The following is an 18,072-nucleotide window of genomic DNA, read 5'->3' on the forward strand; positions in this document are numbered from 1 at the left end:
ATTTTACTTGTTTATTTGACTGAGAGAGACATAGGAAGACAGGGAACACACGCACGAGGAGTGGGAGGAGAAGCAAGCTTCCTGCAGAGCAGGGGGCCCGATGTGGGGCTAGATCTCAGGACCCCGGGATCATGACCTGAGCTTAATTACTGACTGAGCCACCCAGGAGCCCCAACTTTTTTTTTTTTTAAAGATAGAACTGGGCAGGGGCAGAATGAGAAGGAGAGAAAGAATCTTAAACTCCACGTAGAGCTCAATGGGGGACTCAATTTTAAACCCTGATTATGATCTGAGCCGGTATCAAGAGTCAGATGCTTGACTGACTGACCAACCCAGATGCTCCAAAAGTTATACACATTGACTTCCCTGGGGGTAGCTCTAACCTCATGTTGTTCAAGGGTCTACTTTGTTTTAGGCTTCTTGGTCTACACAGTCTCTGTTGCAACTATCCCACTCCGCTGCCATAGCACAGAGGCAGCTGTAAATAATGTCTTAGTAATATGGGCTTCAATAAACACTCGTTTGTGGCACTGAAATTTAAATTTTGTGTAACTTTCACATCATGAAATATCATTTCTTCTTTTTATTCCATGACCCTCTCTTCCCAATTATTGTAATATGTAAAAACAAGCTGTAGGCTGGTTTTGGTCTATGGGCTGTAATTGGCTGTTTTTTTTTTTTTTTTTTTTTTTTTTCTGTCCATGATTTTAAAACTATGTGGAAGGGGGCAGGGAAGTTGAAGAACAATCTACTCCTCACAAGCCCCCTCTCCTCCATGCCTCTACCTCCTCACCTCCTAGAGCCTACAGTAACAGTGAACACTGCCTCCTCCCTACCTAGCAGCCCTGGCCATGACCTCCCAATAGCTGTGCTCCACTGCCTGGCTCCAGCCTGTTTATCAGCGTAAGACATTCTTTTAATTTAGCAATCTACAGAGGTCTCAGATGAAAAGGCTTCCCCTGCCCTCTTTCTCAAGCCTGACATAATTAGCTACATCTCAGCCCCACCTTCTATTCTCTCCTTTAATGAGCAGTGCCATTCTTGAATCATTTTAAAGGAGCAAGCAGCCCCTTGGTATCAATTAAAAGAGATACACTTTCCAATGCATAAACTGTAACAAGCTGTGAACAGGTACAAAGAAAAATCTAGAGCACTGCTAACAGAGCAGAGCACTTTGTGAGGATTGTCTCTCACTCCTTTGGAGGAAAAAAGAAAACAGGGCCAGCATGCAAGGTAGTATGTTACACCTGGTGAAAGAGGCTGCAGTCTAGAATCTTCAAGCCAGAGACTCAGGAATGGGCCAGTGAGCAAAGCGCGCCAAACTGTTTGAGCCCAGTCTTCTCGTGCTATTGGATGGAGAAGCTGTGTGCAGCCCCAGTGAACTGAGTCTGGAGGAGATGATTTAAGACAAGTGTTTCAGCTCCGTGTGAAGTTACATCTCTCATTTTCCTCCTCTGAAGTGAACAATCAAACAAGCCTTTTTCAGGCAGGGGGTGATAGGGAGGTGGTGGGTGGAGTCGTGAATCTCTGGGTTCTCCAGGAAAGCCCATCTGATCATCGCACATTATCAAGCGCTCTGGGAGCACTATTGCTTGTTAGCTTCCATGCGTGCCTTGCAGAGACTTCGTGCTGGGGAGACTGGTGCGTGTGCCAGGACCAAAATGGGGAGAAGGGGTTAGAAGTGGAAGGAATGTGCTCTTGATCTACTCAAACGACACACGCAGCAGAGCCAGGCATGGATCAGGATCATACCCGTTCAGAGTTTCCCTGGCAAAACTAAGGTGCTGGCAACATTAACTTTTGAGTCCTCCAGCCGCACCCTGGAAGTCTTATGTCCTCGTGTTGTCATCATCATTTTCTGAGGCAGTGGGTACAGTCACTTACGTGTTAGTGTCGATGCCTTTTAGTACCAGGAGTCTGTGTTTCTTTTACTCCTGGAAATAAGTTCCCTATCAGAAAGTACTTGGCAAAATTACTGTGAAGGCTCGAAGTGCCCTTTTCCTATCACCTAAATTCTTATGTGGGCAATAGCCTCATCCAGGGATTGGACTGGTCCTGATGCTTAAATATCGCAATTCAAAGTTGCCCTCCCAGAAGGGATTGCAAGGAATGCAGAGACGGTTTTCTTTCCCCTCTAAAGTACAGGACAGAGAAGGAGAAGCTGCCCTGAGCCCAAGCTCTCAAGTGATGCGCCTCCCCCTCTAGATCAGGAAGGACTGTTCATCTACAGTGGCTAAAGTGATTTTCAATTAGTAAAAGGCTTTCTTACATGTTATTTTATTGTTGATCCCCTGCCCAGCCAGCAACCCTGAGAGGTTGGAAGAATCAGGATAATAATAGTTTCCATTTATTGTATATATCATTTCTTATGATTATTACGATGAAACTTCACCTTCACAAAAAAAACGGGCTGATAAAACTTGGTTAAAAATAAATAATAATAATGGTTGCTGTGTGCCTGCCCCTGTTCTGGATGCTATGTTTCCTGATGCCTTTGTCTCACATGAGGAAATAGAGGGGTTGAATAACCTAGACCAGGTATCCCACAGGCAGGAGGTGACAGCATTGGACATGGTGGAACAGGGTAGGTGACATTAAAATTGTTCCCAGATGTCACATGTGTAAACAGGTAATCCCAAAGTTCACCAGGGGACAGATACCTCAGTGGTAGAGTCACCTTGTGGTGGCTAGATCACTTGAACCATCTCAGAACCATCTTAGAACTCTTCCTCCTGGACCAGATTCTTGGTATAGCTCATAACTGGTTTCTCCAGAAAACCTACTATCACCATAATTTTTGTACGGGCCCATTCCTCAGACAGGGTATGGTGGAAGCCAGGAGGTAGCTACATATTGATCTTATCACTGGTAATTAATGACAAGCACAAATTAACAACCACATGCACAAACTGATTTCTAGAAGTACAATAATGTACCTGTCATGCCATGTATTTATGTGTTTAATTATCAGTTTCATTATGAATTTTAATGAACTTCCAATGGTTCAAGATATTCATATCCCACTAGGTATGTCTTCTTTCTCATTCATGGATGGATTTTATTCTCTAGAGTCCTAGACTTGACTTTCATACATAAAGAATGCTAGAGTTTCTAAATTCTATTATTATTTCTTATTTATTCTCACATAGACAGGTAAGGTCCATTGGGAAAGAGATGAATTCTTCCTTCAAGATCTTTGTCTACATCCACCAGAGAGAAAGAGGCAGAGAAGTGGTATCCACAGTCCCAAGTCTCTGCCCCATTGCTACGTTAAGTCAGTGGGATACCTGAGGGGAGTCACTTGACTCCTCTGGGCCTCGGTGTTCCCATCTGTAAAGTGATGGGCAGAGAGGGAATGGAGAAAAGGAGTTTTAATGTCTGAAACAGACTCCCCTGACTCAGATTCCTGAGGGCTCTTTCTAGAAGCAAGAACGTGAGAAGAGGGATTGGGGCCCCATTTCCTCACCTGTCCCTGCCTTAAACGCAGACTCTGCCTGGGCTGGGTGTGCCAGGGCTCATTCTGTTGTGGGTTCGGCTCTTAATAGACAACAGTGCTAGGGCTCCCGCCGGGATTACTGCGGCACTATTCACTGGCAATTTGGAGCCTGGGCCACCGGGAAATTGCAGACAATTTGGATGAAAATGGTTGGAAAATTGCAGTGCTTAGGCCTCTCCCACCAGCCCCTTCATTTTTTTTTTTTTTCTTACTTTCTTTTTTATTTCTTCCATCCTACTACCTCCCCTCCCCTGCCCACCACAAAATTACTCTAGAAGAAGAGAAACAACAGGCTAGACTGGCTAGATTTTTCCTTAGTCTATGATGTATTTTATAAACAAGCATGTAAATTGATAGAGAATTTAACCACCCTCTGACAAAATGGCTAAAAGACTAGAAAGGGAAAAGAGGCTCTACATGAAAACCGGGATTAACTACAGTGCTGGGGAGTGTTTGTCTTGGTTAATTGGATTTCTGATCAGATGTAGCTAGGCCAGGAAGCCTCTCTCCTGTTTCAAATTGTGCCAGAATAAGTCCACTCACCTATCTTAGCAGTTAATTACTCGAAAAATGTCAGACTCTGCCTCATTCAAAAAGAATTGGAAGAAGCCACCTTGTTAAATAGAAAATAAATGATATCTTTTTATTGATAACTAAGATTCATGGTCATGGTGCTGAAAATATTTATCATCTCTCAGTACAATAGATGGAAATGTATAAAGTGTGGGGGATAAATTGTGCAGACTGTCAGGGTTGCGACAAGCATCAAATGTTCTAATCAAGCTGCCCACTTAACATTTGTCTGTCTTCTATATGTCCACTTGATTTCTAGCCCTTTCTTAAGTTCCTCCACCTAAGGCAGCCCATTCCCTTTTTAGGCACATCTAGTTATCCTAATTCCCCCCATTATATTGAGTCAAAATTTGTTTCCCTATATTCACTCAATCACTGTTTCTAATTCTATCCCTTAGATCAATACAGAACAAGCTGCTTTTCGTTTCCACATGTCAGCACTTCACGTATTTGAAGAAAGTTTCCTTCTCTCTCCTACAGAGATGACGTAGTGGAGTTGGTAAGAACTCAGCCTCAGGGACCAGAGTCCCAAACCACCCCCTACATTAACTCTATGTGTGTGACCTTGAGGGAACTTAGAAAAGAACTTCACCTCAACTTTCCCATATGAGAGATGGGAATTGTAATGATAGGTCCCAGTGAAAGTTTTCTAGGAGGATTAATGAGGACAATATAAATGAAGTTCTTAGTAGGCACCTCACTCCAAAGTAAGTATTGTGGAAATATCTTCTGTGACCATGGCATTGTTTAAGACCTTTTTGCCCTGTGGTCTCACTCTTCTGAACAGACACCAGTTCATTTCCATTATTTTGGAATGTAATGTTCATTCATCAAGTTTTTAATGAGCAGTTACTATACAATAGACCGTGGATATGTAGGTGAAACAAGCACCTACTGTCATAGAGATTATAGTCTCTTAAGAGTGGTACCTATAAGCAAATAATTCTTTAGCATGGTTACTATATGTGCAACAAAGCGGGATTATGGGATGCCATAAGAGCAAATTGTGAGGGTACTTAATTGAGGATAGAAAAGCCAGACATGAAGTTGAGACTGGAAGAATAGGTCAAAATGAATCACCTGAAGTGAAGATGATTAGAGCCAGAGGAAGACTCTCTGAGTTTAGAAGCTGGAAAGTCTGAGGAAATGAAAAAAGCAGCGTTCCCAGAAAATAATGACTTGGGGAGAGGGCTGTGGGATGAGATTGGAGCTGCAGTCAAGGGGTCTAGATCATGTAGGAGTTTGTAGATTGTAGTAAGGATGTTGTTTTTGAAAGGTTTTAAGTAAAAAGAGCAAGGGTTATATATATATACACACATATTATGTATATTATACCTATCTATCTTATGAGAGAGTGAGAGATTATGATTTTGGGGGGGGGTGGGTAGATATAGAAGACAAGAAAGGGGACTTCACTACAAGTCCAGGTGAAAAATCCTAATAAAGATGGAGTATAATTATGGCAGCAGAGATGGAGAAATTCAGTACTTTTAAAAGAAATTTAGAAAGAAGAAACATTGGATTTGGTCATAGACTAGATGTGAAACATGAGGGTCTCATCTGAAGGATGCCGTGATGTCATCATGACAAAGGAAGGATTGGAAAGTGAAGCTTCATTGAGATGGGACCCACCAGAGCAGGATCCGGAGTTTGAGGTGCTCAGGTTAGGCAGTGTTTGGGTAGAGCATTCCAAGTTAGTTTTGGATGTATGGTTCTCAGGCTCTGGAGTTTGGAGATACAAAGCTAGTATATAGGGGGCAATGGGTCACAGGGGGTATGGACTTGCCTAGGGAGAAAGTGTAGAAAGAGGAGGAAATGGGATGTGGAGAGCCCACGGATGCCAAAAGGTAAATGTTGGGTTAAAGGATTAGGAGGCTGGAATGGGGTTAAGAGGAAGAAAAGAAAGAGAAAGAAAATCAGGAGTACTTTCCGTAATGCCAGAGAAGCCAGGAGATAAGAGTGTTTCAAGATGCAGGGAAGGAATGGTCAACAGGGCTGTTCAAAGACTCCAAGAGGACAAATGACAGGAAAACTGAAAGATGTCCAGTGGGTTTAGTGGTATGGAGGTTGCCGATGACTTTACTGAGAGCCTTTTTGGTGATGGGCTGAGAGCAGAAGCTAGACTGGAGTGAACTGAAACACCTTTGGAAAGTGAGGAAGTGGAGGCACAATCATAAACAAAATTTTTGGAGGTATTTGGCTGTGAAAAGAAATAGAACTATACACCCAGCTAGAAGATGGTATAAGATCTAGAGTTTAGGGGGGCGCCTGGGGGGCTCAGTGGGTTAAAGCCTCTGCCTTCAGCTGAGGTCATGATCTCAGGGTCCAGGGATCGAGTCCCGCATCGGGCTCTCTGCTCAGCGGGGAGCCTGCTTCCCTCTCTCTCTCTCTTCCCACCTCTCTGTCTACTTATGATCTCTGTCAAATAAATAAATAAAATCTTTTAAAAAAAGATCTAGAGTTTAAAGAAATTGTTATTACTACTATTAACGGGAAAGATTAGAGCATGTTGAAAGCCGAAAGCCGATAAGATTGATCTGAGAGGGTGGAGAGGTTAAAGACCTGGGGAGAGGCAGAGTAACTGATGACATGGACACTGCTTAAGGAGCTGGTGGCCAGGATCCTGAACACTGGGCCTCTCCTAGGAGCGAGGGACCACAAAACGACTGTCAGTTTGGGAGTGGGAAATGGAGGGGGGGGTCCCACTTGGATGTCCTGGGTGGTCCAGTGAAGTTGGAATCTAGATTCTCTGTGCAGGTGAGGGGTGGACAGAGGGTGGAGGGTGGCATGGCGTGGAGTGGGGCTGTCCCTCCTCTGTCCTACTTCCCGATATGGTATTGGTCACAGAGGCAGGATTTCACCACTGTGTCCTGACTATGCTCAATTTATACACCCCCTGCCAAGCCAAACTTCATCATCTTGAACATAGAATTGGAATCTCTGATTCAAAGTGTGTGTGTGTGTGTATTTCTTTGAACTGAATCTTCTCCTGAAGGAAGCGTTTTGCTCTGGCAGCAGGAGGTGGGGGTGGGGGAGACAACAGAACAGTACACTAGCAGGCCTGTGACAGATTTAATGCAACTACTCACAGTACCCTCTTTCATTCCTGGAAGTACCCTGGTTTGTGTTGTAAGTAATAAGGTCACTCAGCCTTTTAGAGATATTGTCAGAGGGTAGCATTTTGTTCCCTGAGCCCTCAGGTTAATTGGGTCTCAGGGAATCACACTTTGATGATATTCTAAGAGCCTTGACCTTCTTCACCCTCCACCCCCAAAGGCTGAGCCCTTGGTCAGAGCAGATAGGCAGCTACAGCTCTACTGTTCCCCTACCCTAACTCTGACTACCAAAGCACACAGACAGGACATACCCACAAAGGAGTGAAAGTGCAAACATTTGAGTTTGCCACAAACTGATTAATGTGGTGGGGGAGGTAGTGAGGAAAGCAGGCCATTCGCTCTCTCCCAGAGTTAGCTCCTGGGGCTGTAGTGGCCCCAGCAACTCTTTGGAAAGCGTTTTCCAATGATAATTAATGTGCTCTTGGTATCCTTACCTTATTGATCTCTCTCCCTCCTCCCTCCCTCCCTCTCTCTCTCTCTCTCTCTTTTTTTTTTTTTTTTTTTTTGGATACCACATATCCGAGAGCACTTTGGTACAATAAAACAGCCACGAGCACAGTCTATCGATCTATAAAAGCTTCTTGAAACAGAGAGGGGGTTTTTTGGCCGGGTTCAGAGAAACCTCAGCAGCCAGAGTTATTTCATCCTGCCTGAGATACACCCAGGGGTTTTACTCGAGGGGAGGAGCAGATGCCTCTCTTGATCTTTCATTTCAGGGCCCGTTTCAGAAGATGATGTCCCTGGCTGTGTGAGTACCTGGGGTGGAGTAGGGAGGGGAGGGTTGTGTTGGGAACAGAAATTATGTGAAATTGGAAAATGGTTTTTTTTCCTACCTGGATTAAAAAAGAGAAGAAAGAAAGGCAGGCAAAATGTACAAAAATCAAGTAACAAAGCATGAATGAGTTAAATCTGAAAAGAGGCAGTGAGCCCTGAACCCCGGGAGCCATCAGGCCCCAGTGAAAGGCTGAGCTAGGTAACCCAGGAGAACAGAACGCTACTCAGCTGTGGTGCTACATCTAAATGAGGCTCTGGGTGGATTTCAGTTGAGCAAACATCTCTTGTGTGTGAGTAACAAAGCCTCAGAAATAGCTTGAGGCCATATTTTACCTCCTGCAAAGCAATAGCCAGGCATTGGAAGCCCCTTTCAAGTACAACATTTCTTCTCTTCAGGTAAGGGGTGGTGGTGAAGGGTGGTGAAGGTGGTGAGAGGGGGGTCTTCTCAGAGGGCCTTTCAAAGCCCTGGAGGTTTCCTCACCGTTTGTGGGCTTCCGAAGAACAAAGAGCCAGAGTATGTAGTCAACAGAGCGCTCAGGGGCAACAGCCTAAGGCCCTCTGAAGCCACAGTTAGTAATGCAGGACAGAACAGGAGGCTTTCTTGTGACAGCTGGGAAGGGCCTGTGGACAGAGAGGGAGGCCACCTCCTTCCTGAAAGGTCTGCTGCAGCCCAGCTTTCTCCAAAAGCCACATTTTGAGAAAAACAGGGTTGAGGTGAGGAAAATGTCCAGGTGACAGAACAGAAGTCACCCAAATCGGATATAAGCTACACTCAAGGACCAACTGAAGGGAACCTCTGTGAAGAACTGGGGTGGCTGCGAGGTGCCTCGGTCTTGGAGGGATTTCCTAGCAGCGGAGTGGCTGGCACAGGCAGGCTCGAGTCCAGCGCCAGCCTTCCTGCTGGGCACATTGAAAAGTCTCTTTCAACCTCTCTGATCCTCTAAGTCTCATCTGCCCACTGGGACTTGCCATCCCTGCTTTCCCTGCTTGACAGAAATGCTAAAACAGAGCTAAGAGGGCTGAATGGGTGGGAAGTACTGTTCATGAAAGGGAAGTGGTCTGAACCCTAGACTGCTGGTGTGGAGGGGCCTCAAGGAGCCTTTGCTGATCTCTTGCCCCAGGTTCCCCAGCTAGAGGCAGAACTGGGATTCCAGATCAGGTTTTCCTCCACTCAGCTAGAGCTTATCTTTTTAATGTGGTCACGAACCTCTTCACAGGAGGGCTGTGATCACAGGCTTGTTGTTTTTTTTGTGGTTTTAATTCTCATTTCGAATCTTTCAGAGCACACCGACCTCGACCTCACTGCTCCGCATGCAGTCAGGACTTGAAAACTTGTGGCTTTGGTCAGCATTAGAGCTCAGAAGGGCTAGTATGTTTGTATAGCAATTTTTCCGCTTTGGAATTTAAAGAATCCCTCCTAGCCATACCCTGGTCCCTGGTTTTATAGTTAGAGATCCTCATCCCTGGTGAGACAGCCTGGTGAGACAGGCTACCTGCTTTCCTTCCATCTGAAACAAAGGCTCTATTAGGGTTCTGGGGGAGGACAAAAGGAATTCAAGGAAGTAGGCAGCTACTGGTGGTTTGTTAATGAGCAGCTCTGTCTAACGGCTGGTTCTCCAGGCCACAGGGGATGTTGGCTAGGGATGCTGACCAGATCGGCTTGGGGAGGTACGTGGACTTAACCTCCAGTGGCACCTGGCTGCAGTAGCTCCTGCTCTGCCTTCTTCTGTAAACAAAATGATGATAATGTGAATCAGGGAAAGAGGAAACACCTGAACGGACTCAGAGTGGCGCTTTCCAGTACCTGGAATGGAGCAACGGACTTCGTTTAACACCAGCCATTAGTTCATATTCTGTGACTGTCTACCTCTGAAAACGGGGTCTGCAACCCCCTAAGTTAGAGGTCTGACTAGAAGCATGCCCGTGCCTGGACAGAGGCCTCCGGAGAGGAGCAACTCCCTGCCTAGGGACTGAGGAGGAGGGCTTTCCTGTCCCTGGGAGCCCCAGGCTGCCCTATAGGACTCCTGCAGTTTCTATGGGGATAGAGGTTTCCTGTGCTTTCCTTGCTCCCATCCTGGACTCGGCTAAAAACAGCAACATCCCAGGGTTCCTTCAGGGAGATGCACACTGGATGGATGTATTAATAAAGCGTGGGTTGGAGCAGGGCCAGAGGGGGCGGTCAGCTGTGGGCTGAGCCAGGCTCCTGTGTTCCAAAGAGCAGAGTGTGAGGAAGGGGGTCACAAGGGTGTTGCCGGCATGTGTGCCTGTCCCTGAATGTGCACGAGCATGCTTGGCTATGTGCGTGCGTGTGTGTGTGTGCATGTGTGTGTGTGTTTCGACACAGGAAGGGCAAAGGACTTCAAAAAAGAGCGGGGCAGTGAAGCAAGTAAGGGGTCAGACAGCAGCACCAACAGAGAGCTGCAGTCTACCCAGAGCCTGGAGCAAATGGGTGTTTCCAGGTGGGAACAGCAGAGCTGTGACCCAGTCATCCAGGAAACACCTCTGTGGCATTCACAAACCTGCAGTTTCTGTGCTCCAGTATCACAGAATAAAAACCCAGCAGACCTGTCCCTCTGTGCCATACTGACAGCTGCGCTGTGCTGGCCTCCCTCCCCTCCTGTCCAGACCCTGCATTCTCTTCCTGCGGCTACTTCCCAATGGAGGCGAAGAGCATCCTGTCCAGGCTGGATGGCAGGGATGACAGCAGCCCCTCAAGGGGTACGACCCTGCCTCAGGCATTTCCATCCCCAACCAGTTTGCTTCTCCCAGCTTTAATGTTGATGTTCTTAACCTCTCTATCAGCAAAGCTGGGAAAAGGTGAGGAACACGGACTCTCCTGGGCTTGGAATCCAGCTCAGCCATTTCAAGCCAGGCTTCCCTGAACCATGGCTTCCACATCTGTAAAATGGGATGATGCTAATAATAGAGTTATTATGAGGATGAAATCAGATCATGCTCCAGGGGTGTGTCTTGTTAGGCCTTTGTGAAGACTAAATAAGCCTACTGTATATGGAACGTTCTAGAACATTCAAAGTGATCGACGTGGGATCTGAACAAACGTTTACTGCACCTTAATCCCAGCTCAGCCTTGACCGCCTCTACTCAGGCACTCCAGCTCCAGGATCCTAAGGTCCCTCAGACCTCAGGCTCTTGCGTCCATTGCTTGACCCCTTCTCTCATCTGCCAGTGTGGTTCCTGCCTCAAGGGCCAGGCCCTGCCACTCACACTGAATCCAGACCAAGGGGCCACATTAAAAACCTTTGAGGGGGAAAGTCAGCTGTTTATCAAATTAGCGGAATTCTCTGAGCCTGGCTAACACAGGAGGCATCAGATGCTAATTAATGAACAGCCAACACAGCCCCACTGCCGATTTGCATAAATATGCATTGTCAAACTGTTAGGTAAACAAAAGCAGGATAAAGTGCTAGGGAACCAGATTCATTACGCCTGCACTCCAAGTGAGCCTTTGCAATAGGGATTACAGCCTCTGCAATTTTTCATTTTTGAGGATTTTCTTTTCCCCCACACCCTCCCCACCCCATTCTCTAGTTAGAGTTCAGCTTTCTTACCATAATCAGCTGCCAAACCCAACACAATGCAAACCAAGGCAGGGCTGGTTCTCACAGGAGCTAGAAGTGTCTTCTCTACCACTAACACCATCTGGGTCCCTGGGCTCTGTTTAAAGAGAAAGGAAGAGAGATTGGGAGGGAGAAACTAACACGAGGTTGTCCCCCCCCACCCCAGCCAACCCCATCTCAAATGAAGATATAAGCATTGGGTCTATCTATAAAACTCGCCTGATGGATGGTTTTAATCCTTTCTAATTACAGCTAATTGGAGCTGTCAATCGTTTAAAACCCTGAAACTGATGCAGGGAGGCCAGGCGATTCAAACTTACCCAACTGTACAGAGGATAATTAGATGCACTGAAGTTAATAAGCTTCAGGAGGGAAGCTCTCACGTTTCCTGCACATAAGGGAACCTCAGAAGATGGAGAGGAGCCACTGCCGGCCTTTTCCGGGGAGGAAGAGAGATCTGGCAGCCTGGATGCTTCACACTGAAAGCCTGCTCCTTGGTCCCGGAGACTCAGCAGTGACAGCACCTCCAGTGTCTATCAATTCATTTCAGCAAATATTTATCGAGTGTCTCCACTGTGCTGGGCACTGTGGGAGGCTCCAGGGAGGTACAGAGACAAAGTTCTGGCCCTGGAGGGATTCAGTCTATGTTGGGCAGACCAACAAAACTGAAGATCCACCTGAGGCTCAGAGGAGCATAACAACTCAGGGAACTCACTTTTTGCAATCCCTGGAGTCTCTCTCGGTTAATTTTCTGGTCAGAGGGTACAGCTGAATTGGCTCTAGCTTCTGGCCAGATTCTTCATCACTTCAGAAGCTGTTTTCTGGTTTATTCTGTCTCCTGGCTCCAACAAGAAGTCTCACAGGTCTGTGCCCACATCCTTCCGGCATTGACTCATCTGGCCTCTATAAAGGACTATACTACCCTCCTCACCAAATCTCAGTGGAGGAGGACTGCGAGAGAAGTCTCCGCAGGGTTTCGGGGGAGAAAGTGTGGGTCCTTGGAGAGGTGGGCAGCTTCCACATGGACCAGTTGGCAGACTCCGGGTTGCCCGAGTAATGTGTCTTAAGCTCTCTTTTGGGGGTTCTTACACCTACAAATATTGACTAGCCTATCAAGCTGCAGGCAGATGGAAGCTCCACTCCATAGCAGGTCAGAGGGGCGAATGTCTACTAGGTAATTTACATCTGTTTTTACCCTTCCTTCTCAGAAACCCATGTGAGTTTGTTAGGGATGTGCCTGCTTTCCGGAAGAGTACTATTGTAAATGTCTGAATCAGGATTCACATTCAGTTTGGCCTAAATCCAGAGGCTACCATCTTGCTTTGTTTAAGATGAAACCCCCTACCCTGACTGCAATAATAGTAATAGTAACATGGACTGCAACTGGCATTGATTGAGATCTTACTCTTCTCCACTTAACTTCAGAGAGACTGTAGGGAGCTTTCTGCTCAGTGGTGTCCCTTGGGGGAAGGCCTGGGTATCCTCTGTGGAAATGACATGGATATGAAGTCCTCTTTCCACAGGACCCAGAAGCAGTGACCACGCGGTTCCACCAGCCAGACAGGAAATCTGCAGACATGAGGCCAAACTCCACAGAAATGCCCACAACCTACCTGTGCACTCACCTAGTCGGTGGTAAGAAGCCCACTGTCTGGCATCAGGGTGAAGTTCAGGCTGGCACAGGATTTGGCTTTGAAGAGTTTAAAGTATATGGTACCTTACGAAAAGTGGCTGAAATATGGGTATCTCTGGGACTCTCCAAAGCCACAATGGCCAGCTCATGTACAGCAGCTTCAGGAGGTCCAAGCACACCCTCTTCCCCAGGGAGCACTCTACACTGGAAGAGAAATGGTTCTCTAGGACAATTCAGGTTGGCCCCCAGTTGGGCAGTTTTGCCCCCCACCAAAGTGACTTTTAGAAGGAAAAAGCGGTGTAATGAAAGAGGAGGGGGAGAACATTAAGGAATTTTTCAGAATTTATCTGGTGCCTGGCCCACTAGTCAGTCACCTGTGCAAAAACACCCAGGAAGCCACAAAAAAGGATGTGGATAAAAGTAAGAAAAAAACGAGAACTTTGAGTAAGAGAGAATAAATTTTCTAATGTATGTGCATGCACACAAGAAACTAGTATCTACACTTGAGCATTGAAGAAATGGAGTCCTAGAGAAGAGGGAAATTGCAGCACAGTCTTGCTGAGGACTGACAAGCAGAGGTGGGACAGGCACATTTAAAGTATTTAAGACTAGGAAAAATACAGAGAAGGAATACTGAGTCACCATAGCCCTTTGGAAATGTAGGACTAACTAACAAGGGACATGGTACTCAAAATTGGAAAGTGGAGTAAGTGAACCTATTCACACCGAGTTCAGTCTCTTTGGAGAGGGCAAAACAGAGAAAGAACAAAAACGATCAGGTGTCAACAGGAAGGCATGCTGGACAGAGAGGCTGCATGGGTCTAGGAGTCTGTTTTCCTCCCAACACCAGCGCTGTGGCTTTAGAGTAATATCACCTGTCAGAGCCATAGTTATCTCATTTGGATGGCATTATGTGGGGTGTCTGCCTTGTCCATTCACATTTTTCCCCTTTTGGAAACTGGCTGTGAGCACCTCCAAGTATGGGCATGGATATCCCTATATGAGAAGAACCTCAAGGTGGCAGACCCCAAGTTGGTTCAAGATCTGAACTCACACACGGAGGGGCACTCCTGGAGGTGTCCAGCCTCTCCAGTCTACATGCAGAGTCTGGTGGGACCTAACAAACCTTTAGGGAAGAGGACCTTTGGGCTAAACTTTGGTTTCCCTGTTGTTCCCCAGACCAGAGCCACAGGGTCTCTAGTCTTCCCCCAGATCCCTCTCTGGAGAGCTTGAACTGACAGCAGCAACAGAGCTCTCCCTAAAGCTGGCCCCCAAGAGCTGAGCTCCTCCAGTCTGGAAAGATGATATAGCCACTGGAAGTTGTCACTCAGAAGCAGATACCAGAGATCAAAGAGAAGACCCAAGGAGAGGCTCGGGGACCTGTTAGATTCCACTTGTTTCAAAGACAGTGAGGCTGAGGGCTAGGCAGTATGGAGGCCTGAAGTCTTCAAAGGCTGCTGTGATGTTAAGAGCATTGGCCACAGCACACTTCACCTGTGGTTGCTGAATACTGTGACACAGTGGTAGCACTTGTGGGGTTAAGGCAGCAGGGCTAGGTCTCCCCTAACCCAACGAAGGTGGTTGAGAAAGTGTCATCCTGAAACAGAAACAGGAGTGTGTGTGAGCATGTTAAGAATGTTAATTCCCAGAGTTCCTGTGGAGCTGCAAATCCATCCTGTCTCTTCAATGGCAAAGAAGTCTGCTTTCCCCAGTGACTCGTACTCCTCCCTCTCTTTTCCTCCTTCCTGCAGTGTTTATAGTCGGAACTTCAAGGCCCAGACTTGATCACATGCTCTCTTGTTTTTCTCACTTTTTTTTTTTCTCATGCCAGCAAGGTCTCCCTCTGCCAACCAGACAATTAGTTCCCAGAGGGTAGATTCCATGACTGGTGATAACATAGCACTTGACTAGATAGCTGTTTGCATTTTTCAAGTCTCTTTCCTATCCATTTGAATCACTTTCCAGTAATTCAACCATGCAGGATAAGGGTGTCTGTACCCATACAACAGACGTGGACACTGACACAGGGAGAAGGGGAATAACTTGATGGGACTCACCCTACTATTCGGAACCAGTAACAAGATCCCGTGTTGGACTTCTGCTACACACTGCCTCCCATTAGGTTGCATGTAGATGTCCTTGCACCATGCCCTAAAAACAGGATAGGCTCAAGAAAAACTTGATAATTTACCTTTTAAAATAGTTCTTTATATCTTAAAACTTCCAAACCTCAGCGTGGCTGATTAAAGGTAGCTACATTTTTTTTTAATTTTTTTTCCCCCCATCAATAGATTGGATCTAATTCCCATCCCCTTGAAGCTGGACTAGACTTAGTGGTTTGCTGTAACCAACAGAACATGCTGGACTTGAGACATTGCAAAGGTCATGCAGTTTCCACCTTGTTTGCCAGGAAACTTATTCTTGGAGTCCAGAGCCACCCTGAAAAAAGTGATTACTTCAAGGCTATCTTGCCAGAGAGGCCAAGGTGGGCACTCCACTTAGGTGGGTAGTCCCAGCTGAACCAAGCTCCCAGCCATCCCTGCAAAGATCTAAGACATGTAAGAGAAGCCCTGTTGAGCCTTGCAGATTAGCCCATCACCAACTGAATGCCAATAAGTGGCCTTCATCTCTGGGCACAGGACACAAGGATAACCCAAATGAACCAGACTTGAGCTCCCAAACTGCTAAGTTTTGGGTAGTTTGTTGCACAGAAGTAGAAAAGAGGAGCATCCAGAGAATTCCCTGGTCTCCCCTGGGGCCCCTTCAAGAACACACATCAACATGTAAAGAGTAGCTAGGCTTATGAAGGCTCACATCCTGCTCAGCTCCATATGAGGTCTTCCAGCATCCATATATTAGGTCCTCCAGCATGATTTTAGCCTCCTTACCTCTTACTGATATTGGGTGAAATTGTGTGGATTTTCTGAGTTTCCCAGAAAACTGATTTCTAGTTAGGAACATGCTCAAAACATGAATTGTATGATTGGCTGTGGGAGCGTTCCCCTAAAATCATACATTTTTGAACTCCTCCTTGTTCTCAACAATGGGTCCAGTCCTACGTATCATTCAAAAGCCAACGTAGATGCTTTCTTTGTGATAGAATATTTCTGTTGCTCCCACTCCAAAGACAGTTCTCCTTTTCTAGGCTCCCAGAGCAGTATGTCTGTATTTTTATGATGCTGATTACATTCTGCCTTTTCTATGGTTCTATTTAAGCCTAAGTGTCCTATGCTGCTCAAGGTCCTTAAGTTAGTTGACCTTTACTTATTGATCTTAATTGCTTACAGACCCTTGCTTACTGCCTGTTGTGGAAGAAATACTACACGCTTACATACATTTATCTTTCTGGCATACAGGGAGATTCTGTGCTGTGTGATTAGAAGAGGTCCACAAGATTGAGTTTTTGCCAATGGGATGTGAACAGTAGTGATGTATGCCACATGTATGCTGAGGTCAGCACTCAGAGCCTCTCCGTGATCTCTGTCTCTGCCACAGGGAGTTCGGAGGCTGTGTGTCCCCAAAGGCTTAACTACACAACTATCATGTATACATGAGATACATCTGGGGAGAAATTGTGATGTTTGGGAGTTCCATCTGAATCTAAATCTAGTCTTTGCTTGTGTCATACATTTGCTGGAAACCTCCCTTTTCATGAATGATTTGGGTTCAGAGACAAGAGCATGACAACTGCTTTCAAGATGAAATAAAAAGTACGATTCAGAGTTCAGAATGCCCTACCAAGAGGCTTTCATCTGGAGGCTGTCCTGCTGACTGCCCCTTGTGAGAAGGGTGCATGTGAGCTGTGCCAGTAGCCAGAGCTAAGTGTGTCTAGCAAGGGCTATAGCACATAGTTTATAGTAGCAATTACTCAGCCAGATTTTTAAGTAGCCATGATACCTTCAGTTACAGGCAAAGTTGGGGAGGTCAACATAATAAGTGTTTGCATTTTCAGGGCCCTGGGAATCCATAAAAATCACTGGAGTATATTATTTCACTCCTACTCCACCTTCTTAGCCTCTTATCTGATTTAAAACATTCTCAGCACAGGGTGTAAAATTAAACACACATCACCAGCTCATACTAGCACAACAGAGTAAAAGGGGAAAAGAAACCTTTTAAGATATCATTGTGAAAGGCAGAGCCCACCACTCTTTCCCATGGATAGAATTCACAGTTCTAGCTATAGACTTTTTTTTTAAGTATATAATTTTTTTTAAATGCTAAAATAATCTCAAATGTACAGAATGTTTGCAAATATAATTAAAATAAATTATTTGAATGAACTATGTAGGAGTAAGTTGCTGACTTTGAACCCCATTACCTAAAATCCTTATTAAGGACATTATTCTAAATAATTATCAAAATCAGGAAACTGACATTGGTACATGGTTACCATTTCTCCTAGATTTATTGACATATTATTAACATATAAAACTGTGTAACTTTTGGGGCACCTGGGTGGCTCAGTCGTTACACATCTGCCTTTGTCTCAGGTCATGGTCCCAGGGTCCTGGGATGGAGCCCTGCATCAGCTCCCTACTCTGCAGGAAGCTTTCTTCTCTTTCTCCCACTCCCCCTGCTTGTGTTTCCTCTCTCACTGTCTCTTTCTCTGTCAAAAAACTAAACAAAATTTTTTTTAAAAACCTGCATAACTTTAAGGTGTACAATGTAATGTTTTAATACACATATACATATTGTGAAATGATTAACACAATGTCAGCTAACACCTCAATCACCTCACACAATTATCATTTGTTGTTGTTGGTGGTGAGAACATTTAAGATCTACTCTCTTAGTAAGTGTCAAGCATGCAATAGAGCATTGTTAACTGTAGTCACCATGCTGTTCATTAGGCCCCCCAGAACTCATTCTTCTTGTCAGTGGAGCATGATTACCATTTAA

This window comes from Mustela erminea, chromosome 2 (genome assembly GCF_009829155.1).
Source record: "Mustela erminea isolate mMusErm1 chromosome 2, mMusErm1.Pri, whole genome shotgun sequence".
NCBI lineage: Eukaryota > Metazoa > Chordata > Mammalia > Carnivora > Mustelidae > Mustela > Mustela erminea.